This window comes from Taudactylus pleione, unplaced genomic scaffold (genome assembly GCF_031769625.1).
Source record: "Taudactylus pleione unplaced genomic scaffold, aTauple2 ptg000154l, whole genome shotgun sequence".
NCBI classification, from domain to species: domain Eukaryota; kingdom Metazoa; phylum Chordata; class Amphibia; order Anura; family Myobatrachidae; genus Taudactylus; species Taudactylus pleione.
In genome coordinates, this window is record NW_028284556.1 from 9,611,797 (window position 1) to 9,634,536 (window position 22,740).

The following is a 22,740-nucleotide window of genomic DNA, read 5'->3' on the forward strand; positions in this document are numbered from 1 at the left end:
CACTGCTGCGCACTATCCCTTACATCTGCAGAGGTGACTTTGCCTTCTTAAAGGGACCCCTGATTCATGCCCACCTGAAGATCACACAGCGCGGATCTAAGGATGTGCGTCGGACCTTTTTTGCCGGATTTGGATTTGGTTCTAATTCGTCGTCCGGCTTTGGATTTGGATTTGCCAAACTGCGGTGACTGGCTTTGGATTTGGATTTGGATATTTTTACAAAAATTTACAAAAAAAGCTAAAATCACATAAACTGGGCTTTTTTGTCTTTATTATTAACCTCAATAACATTAATTTCCGGTCATTTAAAGTCAATTTAGACCACCTCACAGTTTAAATTATAGTTTTCACCATTATTGGCCAAAGGTTGCAGTGAGCTGACTGGTTACTAAGCGACAGAGCAGTAGCACAGACATCACAGTTTAAAGCACATCTATGACACATTGCCACACAGCAGTGGCAGAAATGAAAGGCAGAGCAAGATGGAATGGTCCTTGAGCTCACCCACCCACCCAATGGGGTACGGCCAGCAGAGTCACAGTACTTGTATACACAGGTGGCTACGGCCCAATGAGGAGTCACAGTGCACAATCTTATTCACATTACACCGCACATAGTGATTCACAATACACCATAAAGTAGTGTCTTTTATTTATGTTACAACACACAGTAGTGCCCCTTTTACACAATGCCCACAGTAGTGCCCCTTTTACACAATGTCCACATTAGTGACCCTTATACACAAAGCCCACAGTAGTAGTGCCCCTTATACAATGCCCACAGCAATAGTGTCCCTTATACAATGCCCCCAGCAGTGGTATCCCTTACACAATGCCCTCAGTAGTAGTGCCCCCTATGCAGTGCCCCCCATTAGTAGTGCCCCTAGTTATATGCCCCCATTAGTAGTGCCCCCATTACAAGTGCCCCCATTACAAGTGCCCCTAGTAGTATTCCCACATTACAACTGCCCCCAGTAGTTGTGCCCCAATTAGTTATGCCCCTTGTAGTATGCCCCATTAGAATAAGTGCCCCCAGTAGTTATGCCTCTTGTAGTATGCCCCCATTAGAATAAGTGCCCCTTGTAGTATGCCCCCATTAGAATAAGTGCCCCCACTAGTTATGCCCCTTGTAGTGTGCCCTAGAATAAGTGCCCCCAGTAGTTATGCCCCTTGTAGTATGCCCCCATTAGAATAAGTGCCCCCAGTAGTTATGCCCTTTGTAGTGTGCCCCCATTAGAATAAGTATCCCCAGTAGTTATGCCCCTTGTAGTATACCCCCATTAGAATAAGTGCCCCAGTAGTTATGCCCCTTGTAGTGTGCCCCCATTAGAATAAGTGCCCCCAGTAGTTATGCCCCTTGTAGTGTGCCCCATTAGAATTAGTGCCCCCAGTAGTTATGCCCCTTGTAGTATACCCCCATTAGAATAAGTGCCCCAGTAGTTATGCCCCTTGTAGTGTGCCCCCATTAGAATAAGTGCCCCCAGTAGTTATGCCCCTTGTAGTGTGCCCCATTAGAATTAGTGCCCCCAGTAGTTATGCCCCTTGTAGTATGCCCCCAGTAGTTATGCCCCTTGTAGTGTGCCCCCATTAGAATAAGTGCCCCCAGTAGTTATGCCCCTTGTAGTATACCCCCATTAGAATAAGTGCCCCCACTAGTTATGCCCCTTGTAGTGTGCCCCCATTAGAATAAGTGCCCCCAGTAGTTATGCCCCTTGTAGTGTGCCCCCATTAGAATAAGTGCCCCCAGTAGTTATGCCCCTTGTAGTTAGCCCCCATTAGAATAAGTGCCCCCAGTAGTTATGTCCCTTGTAGTGTGACCCCATTAGAATAAGTGCCCCCAGTAGTTATGCCCCTTGTAGTTTACTCCCATTTGAATAAGTGCCCCCAGTAGTTGTGCCCCTTGTAGTATGCCCCCATTAGAATAAGTACCCCCAGTAGTTATGCCCCTTGTAGTGTGCCCCTTGTAGTATGCCCCCAGTAGCGCCGCCTTACACAGAAAAAAAACAACTTACCTGAATCCCCGCTCCTGCTTGTGACCGTTGCCGTCCGCTCCTCTCTGCACTATGGGACGTCTCTCCCATCACCCGCAGCGGAGGAAGACGGAGCTCATGAGTGAGCTCCAACCGGCTCCCTCCGTGCATCAGCCAATGAGAGTCTGCCTGACTCTCCTTGGCTGCTATTACAAACAAACAGCTGCCGCTGGCGGCTGTGTGTTTATGTCTGTGTAGGGCAGACCACTGTCACAGCGGTCTGCCCTACACTAGAGGAGCCCTGCTGTCGGATTCTCTTGCGAGAATCTGACAGCAAGAGGGCGCCGTTCAGCCCTGAACGGGGATCCGAGTCAGGCGGGGAACACCTGAACAGGGTTCGGGTGGACTCGGATGCCCTATGTTTAGAGCGGTTCAGATTCCACAGAATCCGAACCGCTCATCTCTACACGGATCCCACTCACACTATAACTTAGGTGAGTGTACATATGCATTTTTCACTATCCCACCTCACCCACCAACTTTCTTCTCTCTCTCTCTCTCTCTCTCTCTCTCTTTTTAAAAGCATTATTTTAACCACTTAACTGGTGGCAATCTCACCCCCCCGTTGCAATAAATCTCCATGAATATTGACTCCCCCCATATCCGATAGAACAGGTATTACAGCAACACCCTGCTAGATATCCTTCTTTTGCCCCTAATGGAGGCAGTAAATACAGTGCAACTCGTGCGTATATTTAAGTACCAATAGAAGAATTCAGCCAGTAGTATAAAGAACAGTTTTTAAGGGATGCCACCCATTTACCCTGACTGTTAACTGTATGCACCCCCCACCTTATCCCCTGCACTGCCTGCCCCTAACCTCCTCCTTGACCCCAGTACTGATCCAGCTGCTATCTACACTTACCCCCTCCCTACCCTTAGTACTGCCTCCCCTTAACCCCTTCCTTGCCCCAGGTGCTATCTACCATTGCCCCCTTCCTACTACCAGCACTACCTGCTCCTAGCCTGCTCCTTGCCCCCAGCCCTGTCACAACTACTTTCTGCACTTACCCCTCCCTACCCCCAGCTCTGCCTGCCCCTACTCCCCTCTAGCTCCAGCTCTACTCCAACTTCTCCCTGCCTTTACCCACAGCTCTTCCCCAACTGCTAACTACCGCCTTTTCAAAGTGAGGGGTTCCTGGGACCCGCATCTTTTTCCGCTCAGTGCGATCACTGGTTAGGGGGGGCATAGTCAAACGCAGGGGGGTTTCTGGTTGCCTAGAGAACCCTCTCCCCCAACCCACACCATGACCACAATAGAAATAGTAATATAATACAATTTACTAGTGCTTCTCAGTATCACAAATTAAATAATTAGCACCACTTGTGGATTTGACAGCCAGTAATAAATACACCTATGCACCAACTAGGAGATCTGGAAACATGCACTGTTAGGGGTGCACTGCTCTAGACCATCTATAGGCTTAATTATTAATACTGCATAATAATACACTGTCCAGTGCATATGAGACCAATATGAATATATATGTCCAGGGCAGTGCTAGGTTCTTCTGCTGCTCTCCCAGACTCCCAGACTTGCTCCAATACTCTGGAATGGTGCCCACATCTGAAATAAAAACATTCAGCTTAGGCAGGATGGCCTTACCGCCGCATTTAATGGCTTACTGTGATCGCTGATCCTGTATAAGCTGGAATTAGGACACACTATACACTTTGTATGATGCCCTAGCGCCGGTCCTGTGTAATGTGTAGTGCTGACCGCACTCACTGCGGTCGGCACTACACAGTCTAACTAGGACGGGCTGGTACCGTGGCCGGCGGCGTGACAACCCCCCCAAGCTGCTGGTCCCATGGCGCCCAGGGCACGTGCCCCACTCGCCCTGCCCTAGTTACGTCAGCATGTCACTGCTCCCTAGCAGTGGGAGACCTTAGATGGGACACACCTTACAGAATTATTATATTGGTATACAATATGTGTATACTTGCCTACTCCCTCCGAGTTTGCAGGTGGCTCACGATTTTTCGGGTAGCCCCCCTGCATCCTGGAAGAGTAGGCAGATCTCTCGCTGCTCACGGAGATGAGATTTGTAAAGTCGGTAAGTATGCATAACATAAAGGAGAGGCAGTGGTACTCAGGAATAATAACTTTGTGTTATATATCTGTGTGTGTGTGTATCAATAGAAGGTGCTTTTTTTCACAATCAAAATATAGGCCCTGATTCAGACCCACTCGCAAGTGGGCGTACGCACGTTCGCCGTACGTAAAAAAATATTTAAATTCAAGCACTCGCTCATTTTTTCCTACGCAGCTAAAAATCCGCCCCAAACTCAGGCGACACCTTCTCTGACTAACGAGCGTGCCAAATAGCGAGCGTACATCCCCGAAATGGCTTGAAGGGAACGCACGCACAAGTACAAACCGGAAGTGGGACTGTCAGATTCCGATTACCTGCTCGTTTTTTCGGCCTACCTCCCTCAATCGTATCATGCCAATCAATATATCAATTAGCTTAATTTCTTTTTTTTTTTCAACACAATGCAATAAACTTTAATCTTGTCCGTGTTTGTATTTGCTCGCAGAATACGTACGGCTGAAACCTTCGCTTTTATTGTTCCAAAGACATGTTAGCCCCAATTAAACAATTGTTCTATTTGTTTGTCTCCCCACAATTTTTCTGTGGTTCATTTCTTTATTTAAATTAGCTTACGCATGTCACTGCATCAAGCCTATCATAACTCTCAAGAGATTTCTGGCCCTGTCGAACACATGACTCATACACTAACTAATAGAATTGGTCCTGTTAATTTCCCAAATACATTAGCCAATCAAATTTTTTTTGGGTGCTTTATTAAAAATATTTTGTCAAAAAAACACCATTGCCATCATGAGATCCGCCGCATTCACCAGGCGCGAACTGCTGGTGCTGACGGAGGTGATGGACAGGAGGATCACCAGTCAGCCTCCACCCATCTCCAATAGGCGCAAGCGTTCCGCATATGCGGAGGTACGTCGACGCCTGCGCTCCTTCGGCTCACGCCGACATATTGGCCAGCTGGAGCGCAGGTGGTCGGACCTGCACCGGCGGACGCCCCGCTTGCTGGCATGCTTTCGCATGCAGATTGCGGAAAGTAAGTGTTCTGGACTGTGGTTTTCAAGTTTATCTTGTGGGCCCTAACTGCGTGTGCATGTTTTCATGTCTGTCCTATTGAGTCATTGCAGTCATATCTGCATGTGCATGTTTAGTTCGCAAATACAAGTCACAATAGTAAGTAGTAAAAATGCGCTAATTAGTTCGCAAATACAAGTCACAATAGTAAGTAGTAAAAATGCGCTAATTAGTTCGCAAATACAAGTCACAATAGTAAGTAGTAAAAATGCGCTAATTAGTTCGCAAATACAAGTCACAATAGTAAGTAGTAAAAATGCGCTAATTAGTTCGCAAATACAAGATAAAAAATGGACTTACCAAGAGCAAATATATAAGAGTCCAAATCAAAAGGTCTTTGGGTCCGAAATTAATCAAAAGCTAAAATAGATGAAATTAGGGATCCAAAATTTAAAAAAACGAAGAAACACAATGAAACAACAATTGATCAAAAGTTAGACTTCACAAAACTTACCAAATCAAGAAACGAGGTCCAAAAAATAAAAAGCAAAAAAGAGAACGGAAAATAAAAACGCAAATCTACCAAACAAAATAATCTCCAACCGCCAACTCCTTTATACGCAAACAATACACTCCAGCCAAGGTAACCTCCAACAATCCAAAAATGCCACCTTGACTCGAGACACACCAAGCCATAAATAGTGTTTCGTTTCCCGCACAAATTAAGGAGGGATCATAGGAACGCACAATCAATGATGCGGCCGCAAAATAAGGACGCATGTATAAATACGTCACGAAAACACATTAAAATTCTGGTGTATTTCTTGTTTGGACCTCAGACATGGCGACAGACCAGGGAAACAATGCCCAAGAGTCAGGCGGTAAGTCTTTCATGCATTTTGTATCAATGATTAATTTGAAACATAAGATTGGGCAAGTTGTGATTTTGTGAAATCTGAATATTTACACAAATAGGTGAGGAGGATGACATGGAAGAGGCTGCTGGGCCCAGTATTCCGGCCAAAGCTGCCAAAAAAAAAAGGCAGCCACATTTCACAAGAAAGGAGATGGAGGTTTTGATACACATAAGTGTGGACATCCTGCCACAGGCAGACAGGAATATGAGTCTAAGCCAGAAGGGGAGAATGTGGGAAGAGGTAGCCGTTGCTGTCAATAGGGTGGGTGATTATGTCCGTCTAGCCCGGGATGTCAAACGGCGGTAAGTAAACACTTGCCCCCCCTAAAAACAAACACCATTTTAAACAAAAGGATAATGGCTTCCATTTTTTCCCACAGATAGGGCGACTTAAAATATCGCCTAAAGCAAAAACTCGCGGACAGGGCTAGGCATGCAAGGGGGACAGGTGGGGGTCCCACCCCTGTGTCATTGGAGTTGACGGATTTAGAAGAGCTGGCACAGGGGTGTGTGCAGCCTGTGGAGGTGTTTGGCGTGTCCAACATGGATACGGACATGCCAGACTTTGCGGCTCCTCATGTTGTCCCAGGTAAATCTTTTGATGTCATCAACTCTGAAATGTTATTGCGCCAATATGTAGATTCTAATGTGAGGCTTCTCTCTTTTTTCCTAACAGAGACACAGGCGGATGAGTCTGCTCCAGAGGGGAGCCTTGGCCGCCGAATTTCTGCTGGCTCGGCAGGGGAGGAACCAGTACATCCGGCTGAGGACCCTGCAGAAGCCAGTCCAGGGCAATCCCCCTCGCAGGCAGTGTCCCTCCTCACAGAACTCAATTTCAAATCGGATTTCCATACGGAGATTCTGCAGAGGATGGACGCCAGTCTGGTACAGGTGGCTGAGGCCCTGGAGCAAAATGCTGCGGCCAACGTGACCATTGGGGTCAGGCCCTGGTGGAAAATACCAGGGCCAACATCCGCATCGCCAATGCCCCGGAGCAGCTCGTTCGCCAGCACATGGTGGAGCCGACCTCCCTTCCTGCCGGAACATCAGGATCCTCCACCTCTGGCACAACATCAGCCAATCCTCCAAATGTGCCTAGCCCTGTGCCTAGTCCAGAGGCCACAACATCTGCCTCTGGACAGGCCAGCCCTATGACATCCCGGACCCGGTCTGGCGCCCTCCCTCCCCCATCCAAACGGGTGAAAAAACGGTGACAGCAATGGTGACTTTTCCCACACTCCTTCTGTGCTTGGCTCATATTCCTTTCTGGTCAAAACTTCCCTCTCCTTTCTTGTGAAATGTTTTTAAATTTTGGATGTATGTTTATGTCAACAGTTATGTTGGGCCAATTTGTTTGATTTTGGGACATATCTTTGGCAAAAAAAGATGTCCCCAATATTTTAATTTTTTATTTTTTTGTTTGAGCAATAAATTGAAACAAAAAATCTGACATTGGATTGTGAAATTATTGTACAAATGGGTTACATTTAATCCTGGACCAAAAGGCAAAAACTGGCAAAAAACAAGAAAAATTTAAAAAAAAGAAATGGGCTCTTTAAGGAACGTTTAAAAAATCATATAACGAGGCAAATTCAAGAGGCAAAAATAAAATGGTACGAAAATTAAAACATGATGACATTGTTACAATAGGCCCTAACCACCAAATTGAGGGCAAAATAAACCCCCACAAATGTACGGAAATTGATTGTGTCATCCTGACATTAGCAGCTCTGAGTTCCACCTGCGTACGGTTTTGTGCTATCCCAAAAAACTGATTTCAAAACACATACCAAGCCGGTTTTCAATCCAACACTAATTGCTTTTCAGCCCTCCCGCGATTAATCGCAACAACATCGTGGAGTCCCGGGACGGAGAAGGCCATCGCCAATGTGGTCGAGTAATCCAGACCCTAAGCTGTGCGAGCATTTTGAAGGGAAAGAGGATCATCCAGTGACGTATGAGTCGGTCCGAACACATTTTACGCTCGCATTTGCTAATGCCTCGTCACGCCTGCGTTTTTCCATCTCCACCCCCGTCAACACCCAAAAACGCCCTGTTCTGTCAATCACATTTGACATGTCACTTCCTGTACGCTATTTGACGAACGAGACCAAAAAAACTCGCAATCTGCCGTACGCACATGCGCAGTGTTACACCGACGCATGCGTGGTTATTCAACATCGGAACGCAACGAGCGTACTACTGTTTGCGAGTGGCTCTGAATGAGGGCCATAGTGTGTACTATTTACCTGTAGTGTATTTGGCAGTGCTCTGTTATTCTTCTTGGCTATATACTGTATAATTACATTAGCTTCAGTTCTCCGGTTTTGGGATATAAGCCATCGTGGTGATTCTGGAACACACCTGTAACAAGTGAAAATGTAACTCATCCTATATCTTATTGATAACATCATAAGGGTAATGCGACAGTTCCTGTCAAACTCTAAAGGGTACTGGACTGTAGACAGTAATTAGTTAGACAATGTCTAGATCGAACCCAGATGTTAGACAGTCAAATACATCGACAGGTACAAATGGTCGACAGGTACAAAAGGTCGACACACTAAAGGTCGACAGGTACAAATGGTCGACAAGAAAATGGTCGACACAAAAATGATTGACACATTATTATTATTTTTTTTTTTAAGGGTTAGGTTTAGGGTTAGGCACTTAAGATGAGCCAGTGTGCAACGTCATTCCCAATTAACCAACGTCATTCCCTACCATCCAAGTGGGCATGGAGGGGGAATAAATCCATGAGGCGAGCGAAGCGAGCCACTGTGCCTGAACTGGGGCGAGCGGAGCGAGCCCGGAAAGGGCAGAATGGTATTTCCACAAAAAAAAGGTGTCGACCATTTTCGTGTTGACCTTTTGACCATGTAGACCATTTGTACCTGTCGACCTTCTTCCATGTCGACCTTTACCGTGTTGACCTTTTGTGCCTGTTGACCATCTTCCATGTCGACCTTTAGTGTGTCAACCTTTTGTACCTGTCGACCTTTTGTACCTGTCGATCTATTAACTGTCTAACATCTGGGATCGATCTAGACATTGTCTATCTAATTTCTATCTATCTCTTATACCACACTCACTCTAACAGGGGACCACACCTGCTGAACAGCCTGTTCCATACTTCTATCAACAAGTGTAAAATACACATCACAAACCAATATTGAAGTAAAAGCATAAATTCAGCCTAGTTATTACGATAATAATGAGGTATTTCTCACTGTAATCAACACAGAAATTGTGCACCATAAGTTGCAGGTTGGTGTAAGGCAGGTTGGTATTATGACCCATTGTATGGTTATAACTTACTGTAGCAGCTCATAGCCGGTAACAGACTGACAATAAAAGACAAGACGTTCAGCATCCAGAAGGTCAGTGTGTACTTTACACCTGCACATCATCGTGCAAGTGTTCTACCTTTAGAAAACAGCATTAGTTTGAGAGAGTGTGAGAGAGGCGCAGTGTGTCCATCTGAGTACGGCCTGACGTGAGTGGCCATGCGTGTTTGCCCGCTTTTAGCAACACGCCCGGATTGGCTTAGTTCTCCCCGTTACCTCCCAGATACGCCCACTAAAAATCACAGAACCTGCGTCCGATTCTTTACTGCTAATCTAAGCGGCAACAATTGGGACGCATGGGCAGACTTGCAACATCGGCCAACTGCGTATGTTATCGACACTGCGTGCATGACTGAATAATGCCCATATTCTCTAAACGCTATGGGTTATGGGTACAGGCATGAAAAAACTCCTGTTTTGTAATTTCATTCTATGGTATTATATTTAATGCAATGCAAGTGACTTTAATGTTGTTGATGTGTTGTCGAAGCCGGATGGTTGGCTGAGACCTAAATTGTAAAATTAAAATCTGCACGACGCCATTTTATGTTGCCCCTGATGACGCCATCTTGCGTCGTCAGCCTGAAACCATTGTGTGCGATACTAATATGCTATTATTAGCATTGTGCGATTACATTGCTACCGCATATTGTTAAAAGTCCTACCATACCCCATACGCACAGTAAATCATACATATAATATACAAGATGCACAGCGCACAGTTGCGCTGTTTATTAAAGCACTCTGCACATAAAACGCACCACGCATAGTAGCGACTGTACGATACCCGTGTACAGCGCTGTTATGATTATTAGCGTTGTGCGTCTGCCACTGCCCCAGGTTAAAAGTCCTCATTATACAAATACGTACATTTATTAGTCCATATAATATGAACAACCCCGCCGCAAACACGTAGACACACAATGCATACTGGCGTCTTTTCTTAATATCCCCACACCGACACATTGCATACTTACACAGAAAGGTTCCCTAGCATTAATGTTAATATTAGAGGTTTTATACTTTATCAAGTCTATTGTGAAATACATATATTTGGTATCTAAGGTTTAGTAGATGATGTTTGGTGCCATTCTAAACCACTGTTTATTTACAGATCTCCGGTTCCATTGGCAAGGAGATCGCAACATGTGTCTGCAAATTATGGATCATAGAGAGATAGGCATTGAAATGTACTCTGTAATGTAATGTTTATTAGCCAGTTTAGACTTGTTCTTCGGTGGGAAAACGCACACAAACAGCTGCTGGAGGGCTGAACGATTACAATACGAACTGACCTATGAACTGTATCGTAACAGCAAGGGTTTATATGCAAGCACTCTAGATCTGGTAGTTAGTCATCTTTCTTTTTTTCTGTTGACGGAGGTTTCATAGTTGATGCAGGGAAATCTGGATCCAGAGCGCATGCGTATGTATCGACTGTACCTTCTACTTTGTATAACCTTTGCGCTATTTGTATTATAGATTAAGGCGTGTAACTATATGCTTTTTATGTGAATCATAACTTTTGTGCTTTGGAACCACACTCAAAGTCTGGAAAGCAATTAATTCATATGCGTACGCAACGCTAAACAGCGACCTTAGGTTAAGTAGGAATTAATAGGGCAAATAAAATCATAAAGCATACAACCTTATAAAATATGTCATTACAGCTAAATTAGAGTGTTAATTGTCTATTACTGTATTATAATTAGAGTGTGATTTATGTTATATTATAATATGATTCATGAAATTCAGGTTTGTTATGTGTGTTAGGTAGGGTAAGGACATTTACCAATAATATGTTAAGAATGCAAAGTTTGGCAATGTGACTGCCAGCTGCAGCCATCTCCAGTTAGTAATGAGGTAAGACACTCCTGCAAGCACCACAAGTCCAACAGTGAATGCAGCTTGATAGATAATTCCAATTGTTTTTCTATGCTCCAAGCCAACAAACTCTGCAACTGAAGATGGTCAGAAAGGTTAGAAAAGTATAAATATATCTCAAAGCACCAAAACATTGTATTAAACTATTACAATTAGATGCTATTGGCTTTAGCAGAAAATTATCTAGCAGTTATGCAATGTTAGGCCTATAAGTAATAAGTGACTTTGTAATTTGGTCATTTGCCACCAAACACAAATATATGGCTAATAGATCTGGTCAAATGGCTCATATACAGGTTGAGTCTCCCATACCCAAAATGCTTGGGACCAACTGTATTTTGGATCTCGGAATATTCCGTATTTTGGAATATTTGCATACCATCATGAGATCTTGGGAATTGGACCTAAATCTAAACACAGAATGCATTTATGTCTCATATACACCATATACACACAGTCTGCAGGTAATTGTATACAATATTTTTAATAATTTTGTGCCTTAAGCAAAGTTTGTTTACATTGAACCATCAGAAAGCAAAGGTTTCACCATCTCAGTCATGCTAAAAAAGTGAGTATTTTGGAATATTCCGTATTTCGGAATATTTGGATATAGGAGACTCAACCTGTATAAAGATTCATTATATTATAAAATATAAAGATCTCCTGTAAAACGAAATGTGTCGGTGGGGAAGGTCTTCAGCATTGGTGGCTCCTGATGGTTAGGACTGGATGCACAGGAGTAAAGTACAACCCGGGCACAACATCAATATCTTATCTGGTAGGAGTCCAACTTGTTTTTTTTATGTGTGTGTATAACTTTTGTGGCTATAAAAAAAAATGATTTTACACTATATGACCACTCCTTTCTATTCTGGGTAATCAGACATTGGAGGTATAGTGGAAAGAAATCGCAGATCCCCAAGAAGTCCCTTATCATTGGAGATTATTGTACATGCTTTTACAAGTGCCTCATGCTGTGAGTTTAATGTAAAGAGGGTAAAGCGCTATCTATATGGATAAAGGTGGAGGTCCAGATCAAGATTCTACACATTTTTTATTCTATGGACTTATACATACTTTTCACTGAACCCTGAGGATCTGAATTGGGAAACAAAACCAAAAAGAGGACCAGTCAAGCTAGGATTGCAAAAGGGATCCTTTGGGTTATAAATGAGGAGTCAAGTCAAAAGGAAGAAACCAAAAATAAATATTTATAAGGACATCTAAACACTTTATACCGTGAGTAGGGTAATATTTTGTTTCCTATACACAGTGGGCGTTATCCTTCACCAGATGAGCAAGACCGGACATAAAGAAACCTACAGTCAGGTGCATAAATATTAGGGCAGAATTGACAGAATTTTCATATTTTGGCCTCTATTCACCACCACAATGGCTTTGAAATGAAACAAACAAGATGTGCTTTAACTGCAGACTGTCAGATTTAATTTGAGGGTGAATACATCCAAATCAGGTGAACGGTGTAGGAATTACAACAGTTTCTATATGTGCCTCCCACTTTTTAAGGGGCCAAAAGTAATCGGACAAACGAAACAATCCTAAATCTAACTTTCACTTTTTAATACTTTGTTGCAAATCCTTTGCAGGCAATTACTGCCTGAAGTCTGGAATGCATAGACATCACCAGATGCTGGGTTTCATCCCTGGTGATGCTCTGCCAGGCCTCTACTGCAAATGTCTTCAATTCCTGCTTGTTCTTGGGGCATTTTCCCTTCAGTTTTTTCTTCATCAAGTGAAATGCATGCTCAATCAGATTCAGGTCAGGGGATTGACTTGGCCATTGTATAACATTCCACTTTTTAGCCTTAAAAAACTGTTTGGTTGCTTTTGCAGTATGATTCGGGTCATTGTCCATCTGCACTGTGAAGCGCCGTCCAATGAGTTCTGAAGCATTTGACTGAAAATGTTCATATAATATTGCCCGAAACACTTCAGAATTCATTCTGCTTCTTTTGTCAGCAGTCACATCATCAATAAATACAAGGGAACCAGTTCCATTGGCAGCCATACATGCCCACACCATGACACTACCACCACCATGCTTCACTGATGAGGTGGTATGTTTTGGATCATGAGCAGTTCCTTTATGTCTCCATACTCATCTCTTCCCATCACTCTGGTAAAAGTTGATCTTTGTCTCATCTGTCCATAGGATGTTGTTCCAGAACTGTAATGGCTTTTTTAGATGTTGTTTGGCAAACTCTAATCTGGTCTTCCTGTTTTTGAGGCTCACCAATGGTTTACATCTTGTGGTGAACCCTCTATATTCACTCTTGTGAAGTCTTCTCTTGATTGTTGACTTTGACACATATACACCTACCTCCTGGAGAGTGTTCTTGATTTGGCCAACTGTTGTGAAGGGGTTTTTCTTCACCAGCGAAATAATTCTTCTGTCATCCACCACAGTTGTTTTCCGTGGTCTTCCGAGTCTTTTGGTGTTGCTGAGCTCTCCGGTGCGTTCTTTCTTTTTAAGAATGTTCCAAACAGTTGATTTGGCCACACCTAATGTTTTTGCTATCTCTCTAATTGGTTTGTTTTGATTTTCAGCCTAATGATGGCTTGCTTCACTGATAGTGAAGCTCTTTGGATCTCATATTGAGAGTCAACAGCAACTGATTCCAAATGCAAATGTCACACCTAGAGTCAACTCCAGACCTTTTACCTGCTTAATTGATAATGAAATAACGAGGGAATAGCCCACACCTGTCCATGAAATAGCTTTTGAGTTGATAGTCCCATTACTTTTGGCCCCTTAAAATGTGGGAGGCACATATAGAAACCGTTGTAATTCCTACACCGTTCACCTGATTTGGATGTAATTACCCTCAAATTAAATCTGAAAGTCTGCAGTTAAAGCACATCTTGTTTGTTTAATTTCAAAGCCATTGTGGTGGTGAATAGAGGACAAAATATGAAAATTCTGTCAATGTCCCAATATTTTTTTTTTTAAACTTATTTTTATTGAAGCACAAGCATCACAATCCAACATCACAATTAAAAAAGACATCATACAAAACATGTTGAGATGAGTACTGTACAGAAGTCAAGATGAAACAGTGATATCAGAGACAATATCAAGAAGCAATAAAATACATTGCACATGAGATGTAATAGATTTAAAATTGTAACATACAAAGCATACAGTATAAAGCGTAATGTGATGCTGCGATTAAGCAATAAGAGACATTGTACATGACATATAATGGAAATCCACAATAAAATCGTAGTAATATGTAAAGCATGCAATATAATGCGTTATGTGATGCAAAGCTTCCTCCACTAACATTTTCTAATTTTCCTTACTAAGAAAAATAAGGGGAAGCCACGGTTTTCACCGCAGTCACCTCCCAAGAAAATATAAACAATTCACGATCTTGCATAGTAAAAAGTATTAAGTCATCATAACCCAGAAACAAGAATCGCAGAGACTGAAACCAAAAAATTGTGAGAGTATACAAAGAACGGGGGTAAATAAATAAACAGATAAATGGTTTTGCTGATAATTGAAAAAAATTAAATAATCTAATATAAGAGATGACATTGGAGCCTATGGATAATTTTGAAGAACACTTATAGTGCACAAAAATTAGGATATAAAAATATCGGCTAACTGATATAAATGGGAGACTATTGGGGGGTTGGTTAACTTAACTAGGTGAATGTCCAGGGACAAAGAATATAGTGTAATAATAACGGAGAATACATATAAACAAAAATGTACTGTGATAAATAATATTATGGGGGGGGGGGGGGGGAAGGTACATATTAAGATTACCTCATCTAAAAAAACTCGAAAAACATCTTAAAATAAAGGAGATATACACCCAGTAATACTAGCCAATAAAAATAAATGAACTTTCGATGAAAAATATACAATAAAGTGTAGGCACATAACACATTAATTAAAGTATACTTAGTAAGGTTCGTAAACTATGTGGCATATAAACAAATAAATAACTCAGTATTTAAGTAATGGTGTATCTGTAGTCAAATTAGTGAGCATATATCTAATACCAGTCGGGCAATAAAGTATAACCAAAGAATGGTTTATTCACGTGACAGCATCTGCGGGTCTCTGGTCTGAAGATGGGGCATACAAAATACTGGTACCTTCAAAGGCAAAAATTTTATAAGAGGCCAGTGTCAATGAGCTAATATTGATCAAAAATGATTTGGCCTAAACCCAGGAGTATCAACAGTTCCCGAGCCATCAAAACGTATGCATGTTACGCTTTCAAATCGGGGAGCTTGTCTACCAATTACTGCATCCAGGGCACTAGCCAAATCGACTCCCAACATCTGAGGAAATATTGACTCTACAGGAGAACCTAAGATCTCTATGGGGTGAAAAGAGCTCTGGTTTCGTTGGTAGTGGAGATTATCAACCTTACCAGTTGTGGGAAAAAGGATCTTGGTCTGCTGAGTAAAAATGACCTGGTCTTCCAGCCCATGTGGGTCATCAGCAACTGTAACTGCATAATTTGCCAGTGCTCCTTCTTTAGGAAGAGTGGCATCTAATTTCAGTATGATCTTCTCTATCCATCTGTCAATTTGGGGCAGAAGAATCAGAGCAATGGCTTCCGCCAGCTCAGTAGCAAAAGAGGAGTGTACAAGAAACATTTTCATATCTTAGTTAATTAAAGCATATGTTATAATATACTATTACAGAGGTATAAATATTGTTAATACAATAATGAAGTTGCAATTTTAGATCTTACCACAAGGTGGCAGTGTAAGATCACAAATATAGATATCTTAGTATATTCAGAGTTAAAACACCAGAAATACTGCAGCTTGTAAAAACAAAGCAAGACACGTGTAGTATATTGTAAATGTGATACAAACACCTGATTAAAGGAGGTGAAATAAACGGCACTGAAGTCCTGGAGCAGTAGAACCAGCCTCGTAGTTCACTGTATGATATGATGCAGCCTCAGCCAGTCCCCCTCAGGAGCAAGCAACAGACAGTCCCAAGCCCCCGGTGCAAAGTTCGTAGAATAACAGAGCAAAGGAGACTGGCAGAAGGAAGAACCAGCAAGACACAGAATGCAGAAATATCACTCAAGAACAACTGCAGCGCAGATTCAGCATTTTTCCAGGGATCACCAGGCTGGATGAGAAGCAGCAGCCAGCGTTGATCACAGGTGCAAACCCTCCAGAGCAAGGGAGGTGAAGGCAGGCACTGCAGCGGCAGATGGAACACAGAAAGTGCCTCCAGGACACCCAGTCAGTCGGCTAGGCAGAAGCAGGGAGCAGCCAGTGCAAGGCAGCTCAGCAGACAGCCGAATTCAGCACCTCCATGGCACTATGATAGCAGGAGTACACCAGCCACTTCAGCAGGTAAGCCGATCGGTGCAGCACTAGCAGATTCCTCTCTGCACTGGAGCAGGTCAGACAGGCAAAGGGGAAAAAAGTCAGATAACCAGGAAGCCAGGGGTCCGCCTCGACCAGGGTGTCCACTGGGGTGATGTGCTGCAATTTCAGGCTCAGTCACATACCCGAGGAAGTAGGTCCCACAGCCGGCGATCCTCCAAAATACAGAGCAATAGACTCAAGTAAACTTACGTCTTCCCAAGTTTTTCGCGCCCAAAGATGGCCTCGGGCGGTCATAAACGCCGAGACTATGCAGGCTTGACTCCGGTGCAGAAAGGGGGTCTCCAGACCTGAGAAAGGAACAAAATCTCTGCTGAAGTTTCAGAGTTGTTTTAACTGGCAGTAGCAGATACTTTTTAAAGGAAAAACCCTGATACAGCACTAGTTTAATAGTCCAGATCTGGAGCCCATGTAAAATGCGGCCACTCTAGGTGCCCCGCCCACCGGAAGTCCAATGTCCCAATATTTATGCACCTGACTGTATATAGGTGGATCCTGCACACCTGATGTGTGAGTACGGTACGCCATCTTTTATACTCATAAAGGTGGAGGAACGTACAGTAGTTACCTGTAACAAATATTTGGAACATCCATCATATACCACCGTGTTTCCCATACGGATTTGAACGTACTACACTAGTTTTCCTTTACTTCTCCCCATTTATGTACACAGAGAACCACATCTACTGGGATTATCGCTTCTAAACAGACTACAAACAAGGACCATATTTTTCATCTAAGATTTTGTGGACTATTGGCCTGATTCATCTTGGATCGCAGGACTGCGTTCGCATGCACCTGCACGTTGCGAACATATGCAAATGAATGTGATCGCACAGCAATCACAGCACTATGCCAAGACACCCACCAGCTTATAAAGTCGCCCACTTCCCATTACATTAATGTGCTAGTCAGCGAAAACATCGAGAAACATTGGACCCATATACAGAGTTGTGGTTGAGCTTGGCATGTCTCACAACCTGCGAAGCTTCCTGTCGCCATGCAGAGCTCTGGCTACAAATGCCGTCGCTGGGGCTTAATTATGCATACCCCTGTAGCTGCGTTCAAACGCACAGGCACAGCTGTGTTTCCCCGACCACCCCATCCCCCATCACAACCGACAAATGGCACTTCATGTCAATCTCTCGGCGATGGGTCTGCGTAGTCACTGCGTTTGCAGCGGGTGGTTCGTGCACAGCGGTGCATACACATGCACAGACCGCAAATATCGACCGGTTGCGTGTGAATGCAGACCTGAGATCCAAGCTGAATCAGGCCCTATTTACGTACATATACTTTTATATATATTTTTGTGTGTGGATGGGTGCAACCTTCTCACTGTGTTTCTAATATTTTTGGAATTATGGTCAAATATGTCATAGACAGGATTTGTCAAGTAGAAACTTGTTGTGAACAAATCCCGCACCAGTGTCCAAAGGACTAGGTATGTACTATATTATATTACCTTAGGTTCAAACCTCATAAATTCCATTAATCTTTTTTATAGATAGGTATTCAATTACCTCAACTCTAAATTTCTATATATTTCTTTTCCAAAATTTTTTTTAATGATAGTGCTACCATGATGCTATAAACCATGGACAATTTTATTCAAGAAGAAAGAAAGCATCCTATACGGTGCACTCTGAACCAACTAATTCTAAAACTTATACTTTTATTGGTATGTAGTACCACATACCAATAAAAGTATAAGTTTTAGAATTAGTTGGTTCAGTGCACTGTATAGGATGCTTTCTTTCTTCTTGAATAAAATTGTCCAGGATTTGTCAAGTAGCCTAATATTAGACTTTCAGTTAAGGAGAGACCTCACTATAAAATATCCAATATGTTATTGATGGAGATGTGAAAACCACCACAAGTCACAGTAAATGGAATAGTATACTTACCCATGCTTCAAATGTAAACATTTCAGTTTAATTGTACATGTACTATACAGTCACCATGTAGAACTACAAAATGTTGAGAGCCATAATGTCAACAATTATGATGTCTACATTGTTCAAATGTCAACATGGAAAATGCCGACATCTGTAGAATGTTGACAAGTTCGCAATGTCAACTTGTGAAATGCATACATTCTGCAGAATACCTGCTTTAGGGTTAGTCTGCGAGTGGAGGGTTAGGTGGGAGAGGGTTAGTCTGCAGGGGATGCTTAGGCGGGGGAGAGTTAGGCTGCAGAGAGAGGCTTAGGCGGGGGAGGGTTAGAGTTTATGGATAGAGGTTAGCGTACTCAGGTGCTGATTCAGCATTGCAAACAAGTGGCAAGGCCAGGTACTGCATCGACCAAAGCAGTGTCCTGGCCTCGCAAGCCAGCCAGCCTGAGTAAGCTGAGGCTTACTTAGCTGGCCACCGATGGTCGCGATGGTGATCCCAGCCTGTGACCTTGGTCGCAGTGCTGGTATCGCAAATGCAGCATTAGGTGTCATACACCTCCTGCTGCATTTACATATTAGCAAGGACGGAATTGCAAGCTGCCTGCATGCAGCTTTGCAATTGTGATCCTTGCTGAATCAGGCCCTCAGTGTTGACGTGCTGCATTAGGATTATGTCAACACATACATACTGATCTGTGCATTAGGCTAAAAAGAGGTACAGTAGAAGGAGTGAGGGACATGTAAGTATGAGTCCTCAAAAGGAACTGATGGGAGCTATGTAACTAGAGCTTTGGCTCTTCCTTGGGATCATCAGTGGTTTGTTATGGCACTAAACGTTAATAAAATTAGTAAATAAATATAAAAGGAAAATGAAATACTTTGTTATACTTGCATTTTTGCATTATATATTCTATTGGTTTATCACAGTTTTAATCACATCATTTGATGGAGTTATTTCTATTTCTTACTAATACCGTTAACGTGCTTCAACCCGGGATTTTTCTCAGTGTAAACGGATCCACCAGGGACCCGGGGGATCGAACTCAGGGGAGCTAGCAGGGTTGGCCATGGCTCGTTCCCATGTCTCCCTGCAGTGTAAATGTCGCGATCCGGGTCACGATGACCCGAATCGTACCGCATGCTGCCCGATTGGCCGACATCATCTCCAAGCATCCACTGCAACGCCAGAAGGGCCAGGTCACTGCAGACCCGGCTGCGGTGTGAACAGTGCCGTGGTGTAAAAGGGGTCTGTTCCAGGTCTGATCCAGGTTGGAAACTTGTTCCAAATCCCGGGTCAGACCCGAGACTTTGGTATAAAATGGGTATAATGAACTTGTAGAGCAGTAGAGAATATTTAGAAAATTAAATATTTTTAGAAGGACTATAGCACATTCAACAGATTACAATGCATAAAAAGTTCAATATATGTAATATATTTCAATGAATCTTAAAATAAGGCCTTTGAAATTTTGAAAATATACACAGTCAATTGTTCTGGAGAACTGTTCTTACAATTATTTGTTCTCCTATAATCTTAATTAAAGAAACTCTGGGCCTGCTTCAAAGATGTACACAAACTCAATGGTGTGCACCTTAGCATACATCTCCAATGGCGGGGGCAACTACCCATGTGCAAGACCCATTCTGCACATGAGCCACCGAGGAAGCAGTCTGGAGACAGGGAAACGCGTTACACTACACACAACAGCACTGATACCACTGGACATATTCTTACAACTCCAATCACTGGAAAAAGCATCCTACTACTTTGCAGACCTGAGAACTCCAAGTCGACTTCAGTTGATTCCAACAAGCCGAGGGATATTTGCACAGCAAGGGACTGCACAGGCTGCAGGTTATTCCATACCCCGCTCTGGCAACTCTAGATCCCTTCAATGGACTTATTGACACCAGTAATAATATCTGCGCATGATCGCATCATCTATAACTGTTTAGTGACATTTCTAACCAGTGACTGAGCCCCCAATATTAACAGCAACTTTCTGGTGGATTAATTTATTCCACATATATGTGGTAGACTACCCCTTTACCATTTTTATGCATCTAAGACCTACTTTATATATTTATATGTACTGTCTATTTAGTGTACATTATTCAGTTTTATATCCAAAGTATTCACACGGTTCTTCACTAAAATATTTATTTATGGTATTTTCTTATATATTCTAATACACACTTCTGCGTCGTTATTTTGTTGCAGTGCTTTTCTTTAATTATTTTTCTTTTTAACAACTTTATTTTGGTTTGCACGTTTTCTTCACTACTGCGGCAATCTCTTTACCTCTCCTATATGTGCTTGAGTTATCTATTCTTTATTTTATTTATTTTGTATTATGCTACAATCAATTATATCATCAACTTGTGTTAAAGTTTATTATCGTATACAATTTGAGGATCACTCTGAGTTGAGCAAAGCAAAAAATCAATTCACTTTGTATCTGGAACAAACCACGTTGCTATGCAAGGGTTGCAAATACATTTATTTACAGTATCTTGCATGCAGGGTAAATATTGGCTGGTTTTGCATGTAGCCAGCTTTATTTTTACACTGCAATTTCGATTTGAGTTTGGACATACCCCTAGTTCAAAAGGTCAAACCAAATCCATATGTAATGGGACACGCGGACTTCTATAAGATGGGCTGAGAGCATGGTCCTGATACTCAGGGCAGGATGCATAGTTGTCAGACACATCTTTATGGGCCCATGTCCAGAAAAAGCGCTTTAAAAAGTTTTTTCTACCGCTAGATGTCCAGTTATGGGACCATGACCAGGTCCAACACTGTTCTGTATGCATTAGGAACAACTAATTGTTCCACAATATTTTCCCTTTTATTGGACACTTGGTACAACAAATCTTGCCGTACTGCCATGTGACGGTATGTCAACCTACTATCAGGCTCTACCAGGTTTCCATCAACAACTTTTACATTCTCTCTAACCTTTACAAGAGTAGGGTATTTTACTGTTCTGAAGCAAAGATCTCTTTTCTTAATTCAAGATCTCTCAACTGGTTCAACAACATTCTTTACTCTAGTAGGAGGTACCTTATTCTGCGCCCCACTGCTGTTCCCATCATTTTCTGACTCCATAATCATGCTTAAAAAAAGGGAAGACTTCAGACTCAGGGAACACTCCCACTGCCACTGTATCAGTAACATTATAAAACGGGTCTAGGCTATTTACTTCTGTAACAAATAGCCTTTCCCACAGCACAGTGGGAAAAGTATCTCCCTATGGGGCCTATTCATCATACCTAAACTTTCTCTGGAGGTAATTAGGTTTAGAACTTGCATGGAGTTCTACCTAATTACCGGAGGAATTCATCATTCCTCCTCTCCATAACTATCTATTCCGAAATGCTGTCATTTTTGCGACGACAGCTTTTCAGGAAATAGAAAGTTATCCCTCTCTACACTAAGTTATTGCAGCTGGAATCCATGCTGGGCACGCGCTGTTACATTCGTAAAACCAGCGCATGCGCAGCACTACCTACAGCTGCAGTTATTTTGTGTCTCCCCCCCAATCCCCCCTCCGCTTACCTCCCCCCATCCCCGCACTTACCTACCCGCTGCTGCGCCCCCGGCTCCGGTGGCTGGTCTGACACGTGTTCTCCCAGCTGACCACAGTAGTTTTAGAAAAAAAAAGTTTTTTTCTTTTCTAAACTCTATTTTGTTCTGCTGGGATAACACTTGTCAGACCAGCCTCCGGAGCCAGAGGATGGACCAGAGCGCTGGAGGAAGACGACGTGGGACCTGTCCACGCTGACACAGGTAAGTGTTACCTACTAAACGCCACCTCACAGTGGCGGATAGTAACGCCATCAAATTCCGAAAATACATAATTTTCGGAATTTGATGAATACCATCATTTCCATATCCCCATACTAATGTATGGGGAGTGTGGAAATTAACGCAGGGGGACTTAACCAAGAGATATCAGTGATATCTCTGGTGTTAAGTCTTTTCATGAATACTAAAATAACGTTAATTAAGGAAAATGGCCTTAAAAACTTTATTTTAGTGTTGATGAATAGGCCCCTATATCACATCATACATCAAATCTTCAATCAAACCCACAGTAACTACAGAGGAACCACGCTGTGTTCCAATTTTACTTCTGCAGTAACATAATACAGAGTATCCCAGTGTATACAGGTTACACCAACAGTTTTTCCCTATTGAACA

At 42.7% G+C, this 22,740-nt stretch overlaps 1 pseudogene; it reads right to left on the minus strand.

The window, feature by feature from the left end:
* LOC148521893 (solute carrier family 22 member 2-like) overlaps window positions 1–22,740 on the minus strand; it is an 82,457-nt pseudogene that overhangs the window by 41,294 nt on the left and 18,423 nt on the right.